Here is a 15,080-nt window from a genome sequence, read left to right as displayed (position 1 = left end):
GTATAAGTTTAAGGGCCCTAGGATATGGGGGATAGTAAGGGAGCATTGCCTTCAATTCAGAGTCACCAGGTACATTAGCTCCTAATTGGAGAATCAGTCTATTTGAAGCTTTGAAGGCAGTTACTGACTTCTCCTCTCTAGCTATGGAAGCCCTAGACAGCATCTTCCTCCACTATGAGGCTGTCTTGTCTACAGTGAAAATCTGTTGTTTAGTGTTGCCACCTTCATTCATTCATTTCAGATCAGATCAGTCGCTCAGTCATGTCCAACTCTTTGCGACCCCATGAATTGCAGCACGCCAGGCCTCCCTGTCCATCACCAACTCCCGGAGTTCACTCAGACTCACGTCCATTGAGTCAGTGATGCCATCCAGCCATCTCATCCTCTGGCGTCCCCTTCTCCTCCTGCCCCCAATCCCTCCCAGCATCAGGGTCTTTTCCAATGAGTCAACTGTTTGCATGAGGTAGCCAAAGTATTGGAGTTTCAGCTTCAGCATCACTCCTTCCAAAGAACACCCAGGACTGATTGCCTTTAGAATGGACTGGTTGGATCTCCTTGCAGTCCAAGGGACTCTCAAGAGTCTTCTCCAACACCACAGTTCAAAAGCATCAATTCTTCGGCACTCAGCTTTCTTCACAGGCCAACTCTCACATCCATACATGACCACAGGAAAAACCATAACCTTGACTAGACAGACCTTTGTTGGCAAAGTAATGTCTCTGCTTTTGAATATACTATCTAGGTTGGTCATAACTTTCCTTCCAAGGAGTAAGCGTCTTTTAATTTCATGGCTGCAATCACCATCTGCAGTGATTTTGGAGCCCCCCAAAATAAAGTCTGACACTGTTTCCACTGTTTCCCCATCTATTTGCCATGAAGTGATGGGACCAGATGCCATGATCTTCGTTTTCTGAATGTTGAGCTTTAAGCCAACTTTTTCACTCTCCTCTTTCACTTTCATCAAGAGGCTTTTTAGCTCCTCTTCACTTTCTGCCATAAGAGTGGTGTCATCTGCATATCTGAGGTTATTGATGTTTCTCCTGGCAATTCCAGCTTGTGCTTCCCCCAGCCCCACGTTTCTCATTCATTCATTCATTAGCTAGATCGGGATAACTTGCTGTAGCTTCTACATCAGCACTTACTGCCTCCGCTTGCACTTCTGTGTTATAAAGACAGCTTCTTTCCTTAAACTTCATGAACCGACCTCTACTACCTTCAAACTTTTCTTCTGTAGCTTCTCCACCTCTCTCAGCCTTCATAGAATTGAAGAGAGTCAGGGCCTTGCTCTAGATTAGGTTTTGGCTTAAGGGAATTCTGAAACTGGTATGATCTATTAAGCAGACCACTACAACTTCCTCCCAGTGAGCAATAAGGCTGTTTCTCTTTCTTATCATTAGTGTGTTCACGGGAGTGGCAGTTTCAATTTCCTTCAAGATCTTTTCCTTTGCATTGGAAACTTCTCTAACTGTTGGGGGCAAGAGGCCTAATTTTTGGCCTGTCTAGCCTTTCAATATCCTTCCTTATTAAGCTTAATCATTTTTAACTTTTGATTTAAAGTAAATTAATCGACTCTTCCTTTTGCTTGAATATTTAGAGGCCACTGTAGGCTTGTTACGGAGAAGGCAATGGCACCCCACTCCAGTACTTATGCCTGGAGGGTCCCATGGACGGAGGATCCTGGTAGGCTGCAGTCCATGGGGTCGCTAGAGTTGGACATGACTTAGCGACTTCACTTTCACTTTTCACTTTCATGCATTGGAGAAGGAAATGGCAACCCACTCCAGTGTTCTCGCCTGGAGAATCCCAGGGACGGGGAAGCCTGGTGGGCTGCCGTCTATGGGGTCACACAGAGTCGGACACGACTAAAGCGACGCAGCAGCAGCAGTAGTAGGCTTGTTAATTCGCCTAATTGTAATTTTGTTGTGTCTCAGTGAATATGGGGGCCCAAGGAGAAGGGGAGAGAGAGCAAACGTCCAGACTTTGGTGCAGTCAGAACTCATACAACATTTATCAACCAAGTTCACTATCTTATATTAGTGGGGTTCTTGGTGCTCCAACTACAGCAGTAACGCTAAAGCTCACAGACCAGCATAACAAATAGACCAATAAAGGGAAAGTTTGAAATATTGTAAGAATTAATAAAATGTGATGCAGAGACCCAAAGCAAACAAATACGGTTAGAAAAATGGTGCCAATAGACTTGCTTGATGCGTGGTAGCCACAAACCTCCAATCTGTTAAAAAAAATTCATAATAATAATGAAATATCTGCAAAGTGTGAGAAAGTGAAGCACAATAAAATGAGGTATCCTGTACATGTGGTGCTTGTATTTTAGTGGGCAAGACAGAAAGTTGGTGAAGTTATTAAGTAAAATATATAGGGACTTCCCTGGTGGTCCAGTGGTTAAGAATTGACTTTCCAATGCAGGGGTCATGGGTTCGATCCCTGATGGGGGAACTAAGATTCCACATGCCACAGGGAAACTAAGTCCATGAGCTGCAACTAGAGAGAAGCCCACATGCTGTAACTCCTGAGCCTGGGTGCTCCAGAGCCCATGCTCCATGATCTGAACATTCCTTCCTAGTCTCCTTTGCTGGTTTTTCAGCAAAGGAGGTAAGGACCTTGGCTTTACTGTAAATAAGTTGGGAAGCCATAGGAGAGTTTTAAGCATAAACATGAGATGACTGATTTATGATCGGACAGGTTCACTCTGGTTACTCTGTAGTGAAAAGATAGAAGGGAGACAAAGGAAGCAAGGAGCCTTGTCAGAAGGCAATAATCTAAGTAGAAAAGGTCTTGGCTCAGGATGTAAAGAAGTACGAAAACAGAGCCCACAGGATGAGATCTGGGATGAGAAAGAGGCGGGTGAAAGACAGCCAAGATTTTTGGCCTGAGCAATTGACAGAATGGGAAAACGATATACCAACATGAGAAGAACAGGTTTGCAGAGGCCAGAGGGGAGATTGCTGAAGCTCAGCTTTGAATGATGATTGGAAATGTCTGTTAGATATTCAAATGGAATCAGATGGTTGAATACAAAAATATTCATGTTCAGGGGAGAGGGCTGGGCTGGAAATGTAAGTTTAGGAGGCATCCGCACATAGCTAGTAATGAAAGCTATGAGACTGGAGAATGTCTCCAAGACAGATACAGGTAGGAAAGAGGTAAAGACTGATCCCTAGACTCCTCCAACAGTTAGAGGTCCAGGAGATGTGGAAAAATCAGCAAAGGAGACTCGGAAGGAACGTTCAGAGACATATTGCTGCTGCTGCTGCTGCTGCTGCTAAGTCGCTTCAGTCGTGTCCAACTCTGTGTGACCCCATAGACTGCAGCCCATCAGGCTCCCCCGTCCCTGGGGTTCTCCAGGCAAGAACACTGGAGTGGGTTGCCATTTCCTTCTCCAATGCATGAAAGTGAAAAGTGAAAGTGAAGTCACTCAGTCGTGTCCAACTCTTCTCGACCCCACGGACTGCAGCCTACCAGGCTCCTCCATCCATGGGAGTTTCCAGGCAAGAGTACTGGAGTGGGATGCCATTGCCTTCTCTGTCAGAGACATATTAGGGAAATGAAAAGACATATTTGGAGAATGATGTCCAGGAGGAGTGACCAACTATGTCACCAAGGCCCAATTAGATGAGAATGGGCCACTGGTGACTGGATTCAGTGACCTGGAAGCAATCGGTGATCCTGGTAAGGGCCTTTTGCTGTCACAGTAGGAAGGAAAGCCTCTTTTTTTTTTCTTCAGGGGCTCCACTTTTTTTTAATTAATTTATTTTTTATTGAAGGATAATTGCTTTACAGAATTTTGCTGTTTTAGGGGCTCCACTTTTTTTTTTTTTTTTTGTGATTATTTATTTATTTATTTATTTTTTCTCTAATTTTATTTTATTTTTAAACTTTACATAATTGTATTAGTTTTGCAAAATATCAAAATGAATCCGCCACAGGTATACATGTGTTGGGGCTCCACTTTTAATGGCTTCCGTGGTGGCTCAGATGGTAAAGAATCTGCCTGCAATGCAGGAGACCTGGGTCAGGAAGATCAAGAGGGAAATGGCAATCCATTCCAGTATTCTTTCCTGGGGAATCCCATGGACAGACGAATCTGGTGGGCTGAAGTTATGGGGCTGCAAAGAGTCGGACACTAACAAATGAGTGACTAACAGAGTCACTAACAGAGTGACTAACAGTAACTAAACAGAGTGACTAACAAATGCACTTTTAATAAGCAATTAAGCAATGCAGAGAGATTAAGAATCTATTAACTAAGAGAAAACTTCATGAACTTGCCCTTCAACTCATCATTCCTTCACTACCCATTTCTCTTTAATTTTTTTAACACCAAAAGCATTTTGTCTTGGGGCGTAGCCGATTCACAGTGTGTGGTACTTTCAGGTGAACAGTGAAGAGACTCAGCCATGCATACATGTATGTATCCATTTTGCCCCCAACCCCCCTCCCATCCAGAGGAAAGCCTCTTATATATGGGTTCAAGAGAGATTACAGAAGAGAAATTGTAGACAGTAAGTATGGGCACCTCTTCAGGAACTTTGCAATAAAGCAGGAGAAAGAAGAAGGGCAGAAGCTGCACTGGAGAGAGATTAGAGAGAGTTTTTTCAAATTAGAGTAAAAAATGGCATGTTTGCTATGCTGGTTGGAATGGTCTAGTGGAGGGGGAAATTGATGATGCAGGAGAAAGAGGGCAGAATTAGTAGCAATGTCTTTGAAAGGGGGCCGGGAACTGTGCACCGGTGGGCTGTCTCAGAAAGGAACACAGACATTTCAGCAATAGTTACGTGGCGGAAACCAAAGGCTGCTTTAGCCCACGGATATCCAAGAAGAATAAGGTTTCTGATGTGATCATCCTACGACCTCTATATTTCACTTGCATTTCAATGCTAAATAGTTGGCTCCTCCAGCAAAGAGTCAACAAAAGGGCGGGGGGGGGGGGGGTGGGGAACTGGTGCCAAGGGAAGGTGGCGCCTTCATAAACAGAAGAAGCAGGTTCCTTCTCCCCTGCCCATGTCCTTTGGTTCAGGCTATTTCCCGGGAACTGCAGGGCAACCTGAGGCGAGACCCAAGTCTGCGGTTATGACTCAGCCCTGAAGGTCAGGCCATCACAGAGGACGGAGTGCACCCATCTCAGCCTTGGCTCAGGTGGTCACCACCCACCACGGTCCCAGGCCAGGACTTTCACAGCTACCTTGCCTCTTCCCTCAGCCACCTCCAGCAACCGGTCAGTGATCAAGTCTCTGTTTCAGGGATGTTTACTCCAGATCCTCATTCCTCTCCACTCCCTCAGCACTGCCTAAATCCACGCCCACGTCTTCCTCCTCTTTGTCTGTCTCAAGACCTCCCTCTCCTCTTCCCTCTGCTCCTCCGTTATTACAGGACCACTAGAGTCATCCTCTTAAAAAACAAAGCTGGATTTGTCACACATCTGTTTAAAAGCCTTTTCTGGCTTGTGCATGGCTAGAAGGAGGAAATTGGAACCTAGGACCTACACAATCCCTGAAATCTCAGGTACAACTTAATGTGCATCCTTGTGCGTGCATTTTTTTTTCTCTAAGCATTGGCACATAGCTTTGTTCAGATTTTTGGAGGTGTCCTTTACCTCCACAGTCTAAGAATCACAGGCTTGAAGGGTAACATGCCATCTCCTTTCTTTAGAATATAAGGTCCACTGTCATTTGACTTCAGGTGTACCTGCTGTCGGGGGAGCCTGGTGGGCTTCCATCTATGGGGTCGCACAGAGTCAGACACGACAGGGCAACTTAGCAGCAGCAGCAGCAGCACCTGCTGTTATGCCTCAACATTTAACAGAACATCTTTTGAGCCAAGTCTTATTGTGCTACTCCGTGCTGGGCGTTGTTGTGTGTGCTGGAGAAAATGGGGATAAACAGACAGAACTCACCTTTCATTAAGGGCTGAGAGAGGATATGGAAACAGAAAGCAAGAGATACATAAAGAGAATAATATATTTTTTAAAAACCAGTAAGTGCCACTTGGGAAATGGAAGTAAGATTATATGAATGGTAGTGAGAGGTTACTTTAGGTGGTATTGTAAACTGAACTAGGTCAGTTGGTTAATAATAACTCTGAGATTATTTTTAATGGGAGAGGCTAAAGAAGCTTGAAGAGGATGAGTGTTAGCTATCCCCCATGATTTCACAACCATGTTATAAGATTAGCCACACCCTGATAGAGACATTCATGAACTAAACTCCTACCAGGAGTGAAGCACTAAATGTCATATACCTATTTTGTAGGCTCAAAGAAATCTCAGCTCTCTGTCATTTTAAGTGCTCCCCAAAATACCAAGATTCCAGAGTCAGGATTCTTGCTATCCTGAAAGCCCAATAGCAACCGGAATCTTCTACAATTCACAGCTGGCTAATGGTAGAATAACTTGGGGTTTGACTTAGAGAGTCTCCTCAATGGGTAAAACCTACAGACGCCACTGGTCTTGTGTCCTCTGAACATGCATGTGAGGGAATGTTTTCATACATGTTAGCTAGCACAGGTGTTGTCTTATTTGGGGTTCTCCCAGAAACAGACCCTGAGACAAAACCGTGGGTACAGGTATGTTATTTCTAAGATGATTTCAGGAAGCACAAGTAAGGAAGTAGGGAAAGAGGAAGAGGGAAGAGAGGAGAGACGGCAAAGATTTTGGTAGGGAGAGAGTTATTGCTGTGAGTATTGTTGTTCAGTTGCTAAGTCACGTCTGACTCTTTGCGACCCCGTGGACTGCAGCATGCCAACCTCCTTGTCCCTTACTATCTTCTGGAGTTTGCCCTAGTTCATGTCCATTGCTGTGAGTGGTTGGAACTTAACCCATCAAGGACCCTTTGGGACATCACAAAGAGCAAACTTCAGAATCTTTCCACCAAAGGACGGACAGACTCGGGTATTTATCCAACAACTCCCATCCCCTATCAGTTGAAGATTGCCTCTGGGGACACTGACTCTCCTGCCTGAACCTGCTTTTAGCAGAGCAAGCTCTAGGGGCAGCAGACGAGAGTCAAGCAGAAAAAAAGATACAGTGGCTTCAGGTGGGAGGTGACCAAGCTGTTGCACATTTAAATGCAGGTGAACCCAAATAGGCAGAAGGGTGATGGGGAAGGGTACCCTCTCACAGGGATCTTGAAAATTTCACAGCAGAACTTATTTCTAGTTTACTAATAAAATCACATTTCTGACACTGTGCTACTTAGCCAAGTGTTTCTTGTTGATCTAGACATAAATACCAGGTGCTCTCACCATGGGCTTCCCAGCTAACTGGCAAGCCTCATCCCATACTGTGCATTCTTGATCGAAATGCTAGCCAGTCCCTAGGTCTTAACCCAAGTCTCACACACATAATACCATAGTTTCATGCTGGGGTCTTCAGTTACCTTACACACTCTCCGACAGGTGTGTAGCTTGGGAAGGTGTCTTGGAGGAGGTAACCACGAAGCGGAGATCTAAATGACAAGGAGGAGCCTGCCGGGCAAAGCTGAATGTTTTAGGCACAGGGACCAATTCCTGCCACTCCCTTCCCCTCCCTACTCCTTCTTCCTGGGCAAGCCAGAGCTTTTTATGCTTTTGTTTCTCTGGACCTGGAAAACAGCTCTCACCCCCCTATATGATCGAAATGTCCTCTATAGACTTCAAAGCCCAGCTCAAATAGTAGATGCTCAACATTTGTCCCAGGAGAAGCATCAGTAAGTTGGGCAGGTGGCCAGGATAAGGAGCCAGGGTTGGCTCCTCTTCCTGAGCCATTGCCATCAAGTCCTCACACCCCGCCACCCAGCTCCTCATCTCCAGGAGTACCAGGAAGGGAAATGGTACAAGTGCCTGGAAAGGGAGAGACTTTCTTCTGCGTGCTGAGCACAAAAGCGGGACTTTGGGGATACACCGTGGCGGAGGTTTAGCCTCTCCCATTCCATGGTTTAATGTATAACTGGTCACCTTTCCTGAATGTCCGTTTCTTTTATTTGCCAGTAACACGTTCACCTTGTTCGGTCTCCTTGGTTACAATGCACAGTTCCAGATCCCCTGCAGATACTTTACCAGCCTGGCCACCTAGGCGTCATTTTGATTGACAGGGACTTTAACACCTTGTCTCCAGCCCCAGGAGCCTGACCAAGGCTAGATTTCCAATCCCCCAGATACGCCCCCCCAAACCACCCTCACCCAGGGGCCAGCTTCTAAGAGCCTTGGATATTCTTTGAGGGTAAAAGCCTTGGGAGCAGGGCCTACGTCTCATACATTGGAGGTGCTCAAAGAATGCCGGCAGAGTTAAACCAAATTGCTGTCCCTTTTTCTGCTAAGTTTCCTTCGTTCGAAGATGGTTTCTGTCTCCTAGGAAAGATTACACTAACCGAGAAGCTTGCCCACCTTTCCTTCCTCTCCTTCGGTGAGCGTCTAACACAGGTCAGCACAGAGAGGCCTGTGGTAAATAAGTCATTCCAGGCAGCTGTTTTACAGTGATGACCTCACAGTGGGGAGGGGGGCGAGTCAAGAAGTCAACGTGGTGACCTCAGATCTTGAGAGATGCTCGAAGGGAAATAAGCAGAGGCCCCTGACAAAGGAGAGAGGCAGGGAATCTGCTCTGTTGAAGGCAGTCAGGGAAGGGGCCATTGGAAGAGGTTCCAGAACACCTGATGAGCAGGGTCAGTGCCTTAATGATAGAAACTTTTGTTTCCTAAAAAAAAAAAAAAAAAAAGAATCTGTAACTAATGACATAAAGTTAACTTCTTCCTTTTGGTCATGAGTGCATGGGTATTTATTACCTTTGGAATTCTTTTCTGTGTCAAAAAAGCTTTCTGCATGAAATCATCTAACTGAAAAGTTCTACTTCAACAATTCACAATTTGTGACATGTGAGATGTAGCTCATATGAATGATGAGTGAAAACCTTGAAGCATCCACTCTGGGTCCGTGAATGATTCTCTGACCCTTGTCTTGTGGCCACTCAAGTCTTTCTCCTCTTCTTTTCCCAGCAGACTCTTATTCATGCTTCAAAACCCAGCTCAAATAACACCTTCCCAGAAGCCTTCTAATTTTTTTTCTTTTTATTTATTTAGTGAATGTATTTGGCTGTGCCAGGTCTTAGTTGCAGCATATGGGATCTTGGTTCCCTGACCAGGGATCGAACCCAGGACCCCTGCATTGGGAGCATGGAGTCTTAGCCACTGGACCACGAGAGAAGTCCCCAGAAACCTTCTTTTACCTCAACTTAAGGAGAGTCAGATGTTCTGTGGATGGTGGTTACTCAGTACAATGCTTATATATTTCTAATAACTCTTAGCATATTGTATCATAGTTTATTTGTTTGCACACATAGAGCCTTCCAAGGCATCATTCAACTCTTTATCCTTGGTTTCTGGCACAGAGCACATAGTAGCACATTGTAGATTCTCAGTAATGATTCTCCGTGATGCCTGTTGGATGAATGAATGAATGTTTAACCTTCAAGCAACAAGCTCTCAAAAGAGTATTAATAGAAGATATTTGCATACAAGGAGTATGTTAATTAAAATTAGTTTTATTTATTCATTCATGCAAACTCAGCAAGAACCCCATTTGGCTGCTGTTAATGTTTAGCGTGATTTACTGTAAGTACTAGAAATATAAAAAATGTGTTTCTTTTCAGAGGAAAGCCACAGTTCCTTCTGGCTTTTCCTCCTCCCTCCTTCCATTTATCTGAATTAGTAAAGCTTTACTTTAGTTCAGGTCTTTTCCTGAGACTTGCAGGCTGGTTGCCTGGTAATTTAATTACTTCTGAATCTACCGAAGGCAAATACCAAGCAATCTATGGGGAAAGATTATGGAGTTCCAGGTTATTTATTAAGTAAGCCTTGGTAGCCCTTGGGGTGGCAGTGGTAACCTCACCCCTCATACCTACCCCTTGGGGGAGGGAAACCCAAGTAGAAAAGTCTACATTTTGGAGTATGCCAGCAGGGGGATGGCAGAACCCTTATACAAAGACTGGCCAAGATGGAGGGATGCTTAGCTCCTCCTGAAACTCAAGGGTTCTTCCTGGAGGAACACAGAGTCATAAACACAGCAGTTTCCTTTTCTTTCCAGGAAGGAGATGCCCCACCCCTCATTGAGCAGGTTGTTGGGGGAAGTGTAGGTCTGGAGGGGAACTGACTTGATTCATATCCCAGTTCTGCCTCTTTCAAGGTGGGAATGTTACAGGGCTTCCCTCTGCCTCAGTCTCCTCACCTGTAAAGTGGGGGTAAGAATAGTGTCTCCATTTCATAGGATTCTATGAGGATCAGAGAAGCTAACACATATAAAGTACTTAGAACAGGTACTTAGAAAGTGCTCAGGTATAAAAGGAACTCTGCAAGAAACTCATCCACGAGACCCAGCTGATTTAGACTGTGATATTCATTGCCGCCACTTGTCCCTTGGCTGTTTCCTCACCTCTGTCCCATCTGCCTGGGGGCTTTTTGTTGTTCAGTCACTAAGTCGTGTACCACCCTTTGCCACCTCATGGACTGTAGCACGCCAGGCTTCCTTGTCCTTCACTATTTCCCAAAGTTTGCTCAAATTCATGTCCTATGAGTTAGTGCTGCTATCTAACCGTCTCATCCTCTGCCACCCTCTTCTCCTTTTGCCTTCAGTCCTTCCCCGCATCAGGGTCTTTTCCATTGAGTCAGCTCTTCACATCATGTGGGATAAAGTATTGGAGCTTCAGTTTCAGCATTGGTTCTTCCAATGAATATTTAGGGTTGATTTCCTGGGATTGACTGGTTTGCTCTCCTTGCCGTCCAAGGCACTCTCAAGAATCTTCTCCAACACCACAATTTGAAAGCATCAGTTCTTCAGTGCTCAGACTTCTTTATGGTTCAGTTATCACATCCATACGTGACTACTGGAAAAACCATAGCTTTGATTATATGGCAAAGTGATGTCATTGCTTTTTAATACACAGTCTGGATTTGTCATAATTTTTCTTCCAAGGGGTAAGTGTCATTTAATTTCATGGCTGCAGTCACCATCTGCAGTGATTTCAGAGCCCGAGAAAATAAAATCTGTCACTGATTCCACTTTTTACCCTTCTATTTGTCATGAAGTGATGGGACCAGATGCCATGATCTTAGTTTTTTAAATGTTGAGTTTCAAGCCAGCTTTTTGACTCTCCTCTTTCACTTTCATCAAGAGGCTCTTTAGTTCCTGTTCACTTTCTGCCACTAGAGTGGTATCATCTGCATATCTGAGGCTGTTGATATTTCTCCCAGCAATCTTGATTCCAGCTTGTGATTTATCCAGCCTGGCCTTCTGCATGATGAACTCTGCATATAAGCTAAATAAACAGGGTGACAATACACAGCCTTGTCTTATTCCTGTCCCAATTTTAAACCGGTCTGTGTTCCATGTTTGGTTCCAACTGTTGCTTCTTGGCCTACATACAGGTTTCTCAGGAGACAGGTAAGGTGGTCTGGTACTCCCATCTCTTTAAGAATTTTCCAGTTTGTTGTGATCCACACAATCAAAGGTGTTTGTGTAGTCAACGAAACAGAAGTAGATGTTTTTCTGAACTCCCTTACTTTATCTGTGATTCAATGAGTTTGATTTCTGGTTCTTCTGCCTTTTCTAAACCCAGCTTGTACATCAGGAAGTTCTTGGTTCACGTACTGCTGAAGCCTAGCTTGAAGGATTTTGAACATAACCTTACTAACATTCAAAATGAGTGAAATTGTATGGTAGTTTGAACCTTCTTTGGTTGCCTTCCTTTGTGATTGGAATGAAAACTGACCTTTTTCAGTCCTGTGGCCACTGCTGGATTTTCCAAATTTGCTGACGTATTGAGTGCAGCACTTTAAGATACCATCTTTTAGGATTTGAAATAGCTCAGCTGGAATTCCTTTTCCTCCACTAGCTTTGTTCTTAGTAATGCTTCCTAAGGCCCACTTGACTTCACATTCCAAGATGTCTGGCTCTAGGTGAGTGATCACACCATCATGGTTATCTGGATCATTAAGACCTTTTTGTATAGTTCTTATGTGGATTCTTGCCATGTCGTCTTAATCTCTTCTGCTTCTATTAGGTCCTTACCATTTCTGTCTTTTATCATGCTCATCCTTGAATGAAAAGTTCCCTTGATCTCTCCAGTTATCTTGAAGAGACCTCTAGTCATTCCGATTCTATTGTTTTCCTCTATTTCTTTGTATTGTTCTGGCTATTGTGACTTAACTAAATGAATATCATTTTGTAAAGTGTTACAAAAATATGCAGGCTTTTTTTCTGGCCCAAAGACTAACCATGTGGGGCAAGGTAAAGGTGGGGGCTTGAATCACAACTAGGGGGAGACAGGGACAACTTATCATCAAAGTCAGAGAACTGGAAAACCAAAACTATGAAATCAAATTCACACCACTGATATTGATGAATGTTTGTGTTCAGGGATTCTTAACCTGTGAGGTCTCAGGACTTTCTGCTCATTTATATACAGTTTACATTGACTGGCTCCCAGTTTGCATTGCCATATTTAACATTACCTTCCCCTCCCAATACCTCACTTAGAACACTTTGGGATGTAGATTGTGGATACATATTACTAATGGTGGTGTAGTTATTAGGTAATAACTAATGATGATGTAAGTGATTAAAACACACATCATCTCCTATAATGAGAAGTATGTGATTCCTGGGTTGATTTTGGTTCAGCAGGGCACCGATGCTCTTAAGGACCCATGCCTTTTCCCTTCTTGTGCTCTGCTATCCTTTGCATACTGGCTTTTTGTCTTCAAGCTTCTTTCTTCATGGTTGCAAGATGGCCTTTGCAGCATTTCCTAACCCTCTCTCCTTCCCTCTCTCTCTCAATCATGGAGGAAAATATTGCCCAAATGTCCCTCTCCCCAGACTCACCCTTAAGTCTCATTGTCTAACTGGAACACAGGGCAACCTCTAGCCCTGTCAGGGGTCTGGGTAAAACAAGTGGCATTTTCAGACCTTATAGTATATGCTGGGTCCAGCCAGCGATGAAACGCAGTGGGAGAAGACTGTAGCCAACTGATCACTCAAGCTCCTCTTCTACAATTCTCATCCTTGTTCCCTCTCCCCAAAGTCACTTCCAATTCACATTAACTGGTTGGCTATTTTTTCCTTGGCAGAGGGTCTGTAGGTTCCTAAGTCTGGAGCTGTTACATATTCCTGCAGAGGTTGTGATCTGCTTGATTTTAGGAAGTTCGTGTGGACCATCGCACACACGGTGCCTCCTGGGATTGTGTACTACACAACCTACTCCACCAGCATGCCTGTGGACCATTTCTCACTCAACCTACATTGATCTCTGACCTCACCCTCCACCTTCTCACTAATTTCCTAATTCATTAGTTTTCGTTCATGTAGTCAATAAGCATTTATTGATCACCTAATAAATGCTAGGACCTGGGATAGGCATTGTTCAGTGGCCATGCAGAGGATGAAATGTGTGCATTAGTTGCTTAGTCGTGTCTGACTCTCTGCTACCTCATGGACTGTAGCCCACCAGGCTCCTCTGTCCATGGAATTTTCTAGGCAAGAATGTTGGAGTGAGTTGCCATTCCCTTCTCAGGGGATCTTCCTGACCCAAGGATAGAACCTAGGTATCCTGCATTGCAGGAGCATTCTTTGCTGTTTGAAACACCAGGGAACCTGGTGGTGGGACAGAGGATGAAATAAACATGCAAAAAGCAAATCCTCATCCTCTAGAAGCTGCATTCTAGGAGTGGAGACTGATATGTGAGCAAATATTGACTGTGTGATAAGTGCTGTGGTCAAGCGTGCCACACAGTCCTGTAGGAATACAGAGGAAGGAGTGGCTGAAGTTGGGAAGGGCTTCCAAAGGAGGCGACATTGAAACTGGGTTTTGAAGGTTGCAGGCTTTGTTTCAGGCAGAAGGATAAAACAGAATGCAATGTTGTAGAAGAAAAAGCTCCACAAGTCAGGATACAATGAGTGATGTGACCAGTCTTGCTGCTCAGTTGTGTCCGACTCTTTGCAACCCTATGGACTGCAGCATGCCAGGCCTCCCTGTCCTTCACCATCTCCCGGAATTTGCTCAAACTCATGTCCATTGAGTCGGTGTTGCCATCCAACCATCTCATCCAGTCTAGAGCAGAATTGTTCAGTATAGTTAGAGCCAGGCTAGGGACCTGGATTTTTTTAATACATGATTTTTAAAATTTCGTGTCTTTATTTTGGGCTGTGCGGTGTAGCACACATGTGGGATCTTAATTCGCAGACTAGGGATCGAACACAGACCTGCAGCCCCTGCACTGGGAGCACAGAGTCCCAACTAATGGACCCCCAGGGAAGTCCCAGAACTTGAATTTTTTCCCGAGGAACATAGAGAACCATTCAAGCAGGGCTCCATGGCAGAGATGACTCCGACAGTGGCTAGGTAGGAGCACAGCCTTTTCAGTTAGGCAGTGTATACCAACTAAATTGCCTGTCATGTCCAACTCCTTGTGACCCTATGGACGACAACCTGCCATAGGCTCCTCTGTCCATGGGATTCTCCGGGCATGAATACTGGAGTGGGTTGCCATGCCCTTCTCCAAGGGATCTTCCCGACCCAGGGATCGAACCTATCTCCCCTGTGGCTCCTACATTGCAGGTGGATTCTTTACTGCTGAGCCATCAGGGAAGCCCCGACTTTGCTGTGGCATGAGGTAAACACACCCAAGAAGACAGCACACAACTCAGGGCAAAGTGGGATGAGGGCGGTGGCTGGAAGGAGATGCACAGTTGGTGGTGGGCGACCTGCAGGTAGGGGCCTGGTGGGCAGGGAGTGGACAGGCAGGACATCACACATGAGCTGGACCATGAAGAATGAACAGAAATTAGGGAACAGAGAGGGAAGGCAAGGGAGCTAGGAATGCACCCTGCAGGGAGTGTTTGTTGATGGGACCCCAAGCAGGCTGGATGAGCAGCAGGGTGGGATCACTTGGAGTAAAGAAATGGGAGAAACTGGGGGCAGGGCTGGGCCTGGAGGTCTTTGATTTGTTGACTTGGCCCCACATTACTTCTCCCATTGTTCCCCCAACCCTGTCCTGGTACGTGCCCCTCCTCTAAGAGTGTAGAATCCCCCAAGATGGTTG

The sequence above is a fragment of the Bos grunniens genome, chromosome 10, assembly GCF_055505025.1.
Source record: "Bos grunniens cultivar Pamir isolate PY7600 chromosome 10, Bosgru_T2T1.0, whole genome shotgun sequence".
NCBI lineage: Eukaryota > Metazoa > Chordata > Mammalia > Artiodactyla > Bovidae > Bos > Bos grunniens.
The sequence above is the reverse complement of the archived record's forward strand: the minus strand, read 5'-3'. Positions refer to the sequence as shown.